The sequence below is a fragment of the Erythrolamprus reginae genome, chromosome 2 (genome assembly GCF_031021105.1).
Source record: "Erythrolamprus reginae isolate rEryReg1 chromosome 2, rEryReg1.hap1, whole genome shotgun sequence".
NCBI lineage: Eukaryota > Metazoa > Chordata > Lepidosauria > Squamata > Dipsadidae > Erythrolamprus > Erythrolamprus reginae.
The window spans coordinates 8,532,105-8,541,106 of record NC_091951.1 but is presented as its reverse complement, the minus strand read 5'-3'; positions in this window follow the sequence as shown (position 1 = coordinate 8,541,106).

Below are 9,002 nucleotides of genomic sequence, written 5' to 3'. Positions count from 1 at the left end.
TTGTGAGATGCTTCATTTTTAGAAGATCAGACAATGGCAGCGCCACCTGGGGGAAAGACAGGATGATCTGGCAATAAAAGTTGATGAACCCTAAAAAGCTCTGTAGCTGTTCGCAAGTTTTAGGGGTCTGCCATTCCAACATGGACTTTACTTTAGTGGGGTCCATTTCCACCCCCTTAGATGAGATATGGAATCCAAGGTAATCCAGCTATGACCTGTGGAAATCATATTTAGATAATTTAACATATAAGTGTTCTGCTAGCAGCTTTTTAAGGACCTGACACACCAGTTGGTACAAATGCTCATGCAATACCTCATTGATGAGCAGAATGAACACAGTCGAGGCCCTCTATGGCCCAAAGGGCATAACCCAGAAGTGGCAACTGCCTAGGGAACAATTAAAGGTCATTTTCCATTCATTCCCAGACCAGATCAATAGCCTATAATACACCTCCCTAAGATCTAACACATGGCCTTCCACCAAATAGCCAACATGTCCTTCGTTAATAGGAGGGGATACAGGTGCTCCGCACAAACCGCATTTCGGTGGCAGCTCTGGGCTCTCCTGTCCATCCAGAAGCCGAAAGTTCTGCCCTTCCCCACACCTGGCTTTGGCCTGGTTCCCTGCTCGAGTAGGGGATTGTACTAGATGACCTACAAGGTCCCTTCCAACAATCAATCAATCAATCAATCAATCAATCAATCAATCAACCAACCAACAAACAAACAAACAAACAAACAAACAAACAAATTCCAAATTGATTCCGTCTGTTTCATTGTCCTTTCCAAATCTTGCTTCTAATTGCATCCTCATATTTATTTGTTTGTTTGTTTGTCTGTCTGTCTGTCTGTCTGTCTGTCTGTCTGTCTACCTACCTACCTACCTATCTATCTATCTATTTATTTATTTATTGGATTTGTATGCCTCCCCTCTCCGGAGACTCGGGGCAGCTAACAGCAACAATACAGCAGTGTACAATAGTAGTCTGATGTTAGAAACAATTAAAAACCCATTAATATAAAAAACCAAACATACATACATACATACCATGCATAGAATTGTAAAGGCCTAGGGGGAAGTGGGTCTCAATTCCCCCATGCCTGACAGCAGAGGTGGGTTTTAAGCAGCTTACGAAAGGCAAGGAGGGTGGGGGCAATTCTAATCTTTGGGGGGAGTTGGTTCCAGAGGGCCGGGGCCGCCACAGAGAAGGCTCTTCCCCTGGGGCTCGCCTAGCGACATTCTTTAGTTGACGGGACCCAGAGAAGATCCACTCTGTGGGACCTAACTGGTCGCTGGGATTCGTGCAGCAGTAGGCGGTCCCTGAGATAATCTGGTCCGGTGCCATGAAGGGCTTTATAGGTCATAACCAACACTTTGAATTGTGATCGGAAACTGATCGGCAACCAATGCAGACTGCGGAGTGTTGGTGTAACATGGGCATATTTTTGAAAGCCCATGATTGCTCTCGCAACTGCATTCTGCACGATCCGAAGTTTCCGAACATTTTTCAAAGGTAGCCCCATGTAGAGAGCATTACAGTAGTCGAGTTTCGAGGTGATGAGGGCATGAGTGACTGTGAGCAGTGACTCCCGGTCCAAGTAGGGTCGCAACTGGTGCACAAGGCGAACCTGGGCAAATGCCCCCCTCGCCACAGCTGAAAGATGTTTCTCTAATGTGAGCTGTGGATCAAAGAGGACGCCCAAGTTGCGAACCTTCTCTGAGGGGGGCAGTGATTCTCCCCCTAGGGTAATGGACGGACAGATGGAATTGTCCTTGGGAGGTAAGACCCACAGCCACTCCGTCTTGTCTGGGTTGAGCTTAAGTTTGTTGACACTCATCCAGGCCCCAACATCCTCCAGGCACCGGCACATCACTTCCACTGCTTCGTTGGCTGGACATGGGGTGGAGATGTATAACTGGGTATCATCGGCGTATTGATGATACCTCACCCCATGCCCTTGGATGATCTCACCCAGTGGTTTCATGTAGATATTAAATAGTAGGGGGGAGAAGACTGACCCCTGAGGCACTCCACAAGGGAGAGACCTAGAGGTCGACCTCTGACCCCCCACTAACACCGACTGTGACCGACCAGAGAGGTATGAGGAGAACCACTGAAGAACAGTGCCTCCCACTCCCAACCCCTCCAGCCGGTGCAGAAGGATATCATGGTCGATGGTATCGAAAGCCGCTGAGAGGTCAAGAAGCACCAGGACAGAGGACAAGCCCCTGTCTTGGGCCCAGCAGTTTCCGTGCTGTAGCCGGGCCTGAATCTAGACTGTTGAGGACCTAGATAATCAGCTTCTTCCAAGGACCGCTGGAGCTGAAATGCCACCACCTTCTCGACAACCTTCCCCATAAAGGGAAGGTTGGAGACTGGACGGTAGTTATTGAGTACAGCTGGGTCCAGGGAAGGCTTCTTGAGGAGGGGGTGCACAAGTGCCTCCTTATAAGGGGCCGGAAAGGACCCATTCCCCAAGGAAGCGTTGACAATCTCCCGTACCCAGCTCCGCGTCACCTCTCGACTGGCCGAAACCAACCAAGAGGACATGGATCCAGTAGAAAGGTGGCAGAACACACAGCTCCAATGGCCCTGTCCACTTCCTTAGGTGTCACCAAGTCAAACTCCTCCCAGACAGATGGACAAAGATGTTTAGCCCCAGTCACCTCGACTGACTCGTTGTCAGTCGACTCTGTTTTACAATTGGAGTCGAGGTCTGCTCGAATCCGAGCAATTTTATCAGTGAAAAACGTGTTAAAATCCTCAGCACTACTCTGCAAAGGCTCCCCAACTCCCCCCTGGTTAAGAAGGGAGTGGGTTACCCCAAACAGAGCGGCCAGGCGGGATTCCGCTGATGCAATCAAGGTGGCATGATACGTGCATCTTGCCGCCTTGAGCGCCACTTTGTAAGTCATAATATGAGCTCTTCCAAGTGTTCGATCGGATTCGGACTTACTCTTCCTCCATCGCTTCTCTAGACGTCTCTTCTGGCGTTTCAACTCCCGGAGCTCCTCGTTGAACCATGGAGCTCTGCGGGGTCTAGTGCCGCAGAGAGGTTGCAGCGGCGCAATTCGGTCAAGGGCCTCTGCTGCAGCCTTGTTCCAGGCCTCAGCCAGAGACTCTGACGAACTGTGGACAAATGCATCTGAAAGAGCCCCAAGTGCCTTATTTATTTATTTATTAGATTTGTATGCCGCCCCTTTCCGTGGACTCCATATACCAATCAATTTTTATATTCTGATTTCAAATTCTGATGTGGGCTTCAATTTTCATTCCTTTGTCAAAATATCATTATATCTCAGTATATTGTCCCAATTCAATCTTCAGTCTCTATTATTGATTTGATTTGATTTGATTTGATTTGATTTGGTTTGGTTTGGTTTGGTTTGGTTTGGTTTGGTTTGGTTTGGTTTGGTTTGGTTTGGTTTGGTTTGGTTTGGTTTGATTTGATTTGATTTGGTTTGATTTGATTGATTTGATTGATTTGATTGATTTGATTTGATTTGATTTGATTTATTTCATTTCATTTCATTTCATTTCATTATTTCATTTGTATGCCGCCCCTCTCCGAGTGTGCTGTCGCCAGAGACAGAGATAGTTGGACTGTATTTAAGCATGTCTCTTTAAGATATTGCATTAGGGGAAATGTAGTGAAATTGCACTCTGGGTAATGTAGTTCAACATGTGACCACATTTGTGTATTCCTATTGGCTCTGACTCGGGATGAGGGGTAATTGGAGAGAACATTCCAGCAGGTCTTTGTCTTCATTCACTAAGCCAGCCAGCATGTAGATGCTACACCTAGAGCCTGGGTCAATTCAACCTTTTTTTACCTGCACAGTGGGAAAGATTATACTGCAGACGAATCGCATCATAACTGTGAGTTATTGTGAGAATGCCTGTAATAAAATGATATGTGATATTTCATTGTGCTGAGTTATCTGACTGGGAAAAGTTGATTTGTACCAGAACACCGAGATTATAGATATGGAACAAGAAATTTTTAAGTAGTGTTTAACTCTTATTTTTCCCCCCCAAGCTAGAAGTAGCAAGTTCCTTATATTATATCTCTGGAAGTAGCTATGTATTTTATTTCCATGATACCAAATAAATGTGTGCCATTCAATCTGTAAGTCATGTCTTTCTAATGTTAAAAGTCTCTTGTTTCTAAGCAAAATCCATTCCTTTATTCATTCCATTGCTGCTTCTTGGTAGTAAAACTCCCAATTGGGGAGGCCAAAGCCGCCCATAATTCTTGCAACTTGTAATATCTTCAGACATCATCAGTCTTTTCCCTTGCCAAATAAATTTCAATATTATTGTCAGGCCGAACCATCATTTTGAGTTGGAGACTTTGGCCTGATACAAGTAGAATAGTACTTCAGGTCTTCTGAATCAGGGCAGGATCCATCTTTATCTCTCAGTGCCATGATAAGACCACACTTGGAATATTGCATCCAGTTATCATCACCACAATGAGAAAAAAATGTTGTAAAAAGGAAACAGAGGAGATGATTAGGAGAATGGAGGCTAAAATATAAATTATATGTTGTAAGCCACCCCAAGTCTGCAAAGAGGGGCGGCATATAAATCCAATGAATGAATGAATGAATGAATGAATGAATGAATGAATGAATGAATGAATGAATGAATGAATAAATAAATAAATAAATAAATAAATAAAACTTGCTGGAACTGGATATGTCTAGTTAATTTATTTTATTTATTTTATTTATTTATTTTGTCCAATACACAATGAGGGTTTTAGTGGGTATATATCTATATACAGTGGAACCCCGACATACGAAATTAATTGGTTCCGGAAGGAGGCTCGTACGTCGAAAAGCTTGTATGTCGAAACATTGTTTCCCATAGGAAACAATGGAAAAGCGATTAATGCGTGCAAGCCCAAGGGCTGAGGGGAAAAGACGTCGGGTGAGGGGTGCCCGGTGCTTCCCGGCGAGGAAGAGGAGGAGCTGGAAGTTTGCCAGGAGTCAGCGGAGAAGCGGCCGCGCCTGTTTTAAAAGATCGCAGCCGGTCTGGGGGGGCTTTCCAGCAACCCCCGAACCCCCAACCCGGGTTCGGGGGTTGCTGGAAAGCCCCCCCAGACCGGCTGCGATCTTTTAAAACAGGCGCGCCGCTTTTCTGCTGACTCCTAAAGCGGGGAAGTTCGCCAGGCGTCAGCGAAGAAGCGGCGCGCCTGTTTTAAAAGATCGCAGCCGGTCTGGGGGGGGCTTTCCAGCAACCCCCGAACCCGGGTTGGGGGCTCGGGGGTTGCTGGAAAGCCCCCCCAGGCCGGCTGCGATCTTTTAAAACAGGCGCGCTGCTTCTCCGCTGACTCCTGGCGAACTTCCCCGCTTTAGGAGTCAGCGGAGAAGCGGCGCGCCTGTTTTAAAAGATCGCAGCCGGTCTGGGGGGGCTTTCCAGCAACCCCCGAACCCGGGTTGGGGGTTCAGGGTTGCTGGAAAGCCCCCCCCAGACCGGCTGAGATCTTTTAAAACAGGCGCGCAGCGTGCCGCGCCCCTCTCGCAGCCCCCAAGAAGGGGTTTTTTGCTTTTTTCCCCCCGCCTCACGGGAGAGAGAGAGAGAGAGCAGCGCCCTGTCAGTTCCGAGCTGCGAGAGGGGCGCGGCGCGCTTTCCCGAAAGGGACGGAGAAAGCCCCTCTCGCAGCGAAAGCGCTCCCAGCCAGGGAGAGCGTTCAGATCCCCCCACCCCCAGCAGAGAGCGTTCAGATCCCCCCACTCCCAGCAGAGAGCGTTCAGATCCCCCCACCCCCAGCAGAAAGCATTCAGATCCCCCCACTCCCAGCAGAAGCCAAGGACCTGCAGAGTGGGGCGGCAGGGGAGGCGACCGCCTCTCCACTCACCAAGTGCCGGGATACGAGCTGAGAAGAGCCGGGCTGGTTTGCTTTCCTTCCTTCCCGCGCTGATGCAGAGCAAAGCATCACGCCCCCCTGACGCTTTTGGCGGCAAAAGAGCCCAGCGTCGCTTCGGAAGCTGCCGAAAGCGTCAGGGGGGCGTGACGCTTTGCTCTGCATCAGCGCGGGAAGGAAGGAAAGCAAACCAGCCCGGCTCTTCTCAGCTCGTATCCCGGCTCTTCTCAGCTCGTATCCCGGATTTGAGCTCGGGAGACGAACAAAAATGTCTCTCCCCTCCCAGCTCTTATCTCGAGTAGCTCGTAAGTAGAGCTGCTCGTATGTTGAGGTTCCACTGTACACATAGTAAAATACATGATGAAGGTTATAGAGGAGATACTCATAGTAAAATATATCTAAGAAATACAGTGGTACCTCGAGATACGAGTTTAATTCGTTCCGGACCTGGGCTCTTAAGTCGAGCAGCTCTTATCTCGAACGACTTTTCCCCATAGGAATTAATGTAAATAATTTTAATTGGTTCCAGCCCTCAAAAAATTCACAAAGTTAGTCTAAATTATGCAGAAAGACATGTTTTTAATGAAGAAATGTACATGTACATATAAATGAATAATGAAGTTTCTTTCACTTAACTTGTAAACTTTCTTAAACTTTTAAATTTACATATGTTCAACTTCTCTGCCACCCAATCCTGTAGGACAGAGGTCCCCAACCCTTTTTGCACCAGGGACCGGCTTTAAGCGATCAAGAGAGGAATGGGTGAATGAATGGACGGAGGGTGGGAAGGAAGGAAGGAAAGAGGGAAGGGACAGGAACAGAGGAAGGAAGCAAGGAAACTTATGAAAGGGGAGAGTAAGAGAGGAATGAGTGAAGGGAGGGAGGGAGGGAAGAAGGTGGGAAGGAGAAAGAAAAGAAGAAATAGAGGAAGGGAAGGTAAAAGAGAGAAAGAAAAAGAGCAAGAAAGAAAGAAAGAAAGAAAGAAAGAAAGGGGGAAGGGACAGGAACAGAGGAAGGAAGCAAGGAAACTTATGAAAGGGGAGAGTAAGAGAGGAATGAGTGAAGGGAGGGAGGGAGGGAAGAAGGTGGGAAGGAGAAAGAAAAGAAGAAATAGAGGAAGGGAAGGTAAAAGAGAGAAAGAAAAAGAGCAAGAAAGAAAGCTGCAAGCACCCCCCCGAGCCCCCCAGGCTGGCTGCAACCTTTTAAAACACGCGCGCCGCTTCGCAGCTGTCTCCTGAAGCCGAACGCGGAAGTTAGCGTTTGGCTTCAGGAGACAGCTCCTTGGCGCTTGTATCTCGAATTTGGGCTTGTAAGTAGAACAAAAATATCTCTCCCCTCCCAGCTCTTATCTCGAGTTGCTCTTAAGTAGAGCAGCTCTTATGTCGGGGTTCCACTGTAATAGAAAAGAAGCTATAGTAATAGAACATATCAATGAAAGAATAGAAGGAGAGAAATAGGAATAGAAGAAAGGTAGAGGAGATATAGGAGAGCAATAGGACAGGGGACGGAAGGCACTCTAGTGCACTTGTACTCGCCCCTTACTGGCCTCTTAGGAATCTGGATAGGTCAACCGTAGATAATCTAAGGGTAAAGTGTTGGGGGTTTGGGGATGACACTATGGAGTCCGGTAATGAGTTCCACGCTTCGACAACTCGGTTACTGAAGTCATATTTTTTACAGTCAAGTTTGGAGCGGTTAATATTAAGTTTAAATCTGTTGTGTGCTCTTGTGTTGTTGTGGTTGAAGCTGAAGTAGTCACCGACAGGCAGGACGTTGCAGCATATGATCTTGTGGGCAATACTTAGATCTTGTTTAAGGCATCTTAGTTCTAAACTTTCTAGGCCCAGAATTGAAAGTCTAATCTCGTAGGGTATTCTATTTCGAGTGGAGGAGTGAAGGGCTCTTCTGATGAAGTATCTTTGGACATTTTCAAGGGTTTTAATGTTTGAGATGCGATATGGGTTCCAAACAGATGAGCTGTTTTCGAGGATGGGTCTGGCAAAAGTTTTGTAAGCTCTGGTAAGTAGTGTGAGATTGCCAGAGCAGAAGCTACGTAGGATTAGGTTTACAACTCTTGAAGCCTTCTTGGCTATATTGTTGCAGTGGGCTTTGGCACTTACATATTTTGTTATTAGTATACCAAGGTCTTTAACCGAGTGGGGATTATCTGTGATAATTTGATTATTCAGTTCGTATTTGGAGTTCAGATTCTTCTTCCCAATGTGTAGGACAGAGCATTTGCTAGTTGAGATTTGGAGTTGCCATGTGTTAGATCACTCAGAAACAGCGTCAAGGTCTTTTTGGAGAGTAGTTGTGTTATCAGTGGTGTTGAAGAGTTTTACATCGTCGGAGAAGAGGACACAGTTGCTTGTGATGTAATTGCAAAGGAAGGACTATTGGTGACATGATAGCAATCTTCCAATATTTGAAGGGCTACCATAAAGAAGAGGGAGTCAACCTATTCTCCAAAGCATCAAGAGGCAGGTCAAGGAGCAATAGATGGAAATTAATCAAGAAGAGAAGCAACCTAGAACTAAAGAGAAATTCCCTAAAGTTAGAACAATCTATCAGTGGAACAACTAGCCTCCAGAAGTTCTGGATTCTCCAACAGTGGAAGTTTTTAAAAAGAGATTGGGCAACCCCTTTATCTGAAATGTTATAGGGTTTCCTGCCTGAGTAGGGGGTTGGACTAGACAAGGTCCCTTCCAGTTCTGTTAGTCTGATATTTGTGACCCAAATAACTCCTGAGTGTCAACCATCAAAATGATGAGATAGATGAATTGTTGCAATTTAGTAAGGAGTATTTATGCCCAATCCCACCTCTGCCATTATACCACATTTATGGGATACTTAAATATGGATACTCTCAATTCTTTAGGAATAGTTTTGTAAAACAATTTACACAGATGCAATTCATTTTCCTTCTTATTTTATTTCTACATAATTTGACCAGGTGGGTAATCCAGATTTTCTGCATTTACAATTATACTGGATAAGAATGGAGGACTCTATCTTCCAATTGCCCTTTGATTATTTCAGCTCAAAATCTGTATTGGGGACAGTTTGATACAATTTCTATGCTTGGCCTGTTGGAAGGTGTTGAGTTTGGAAATTCCTATAATTTACAT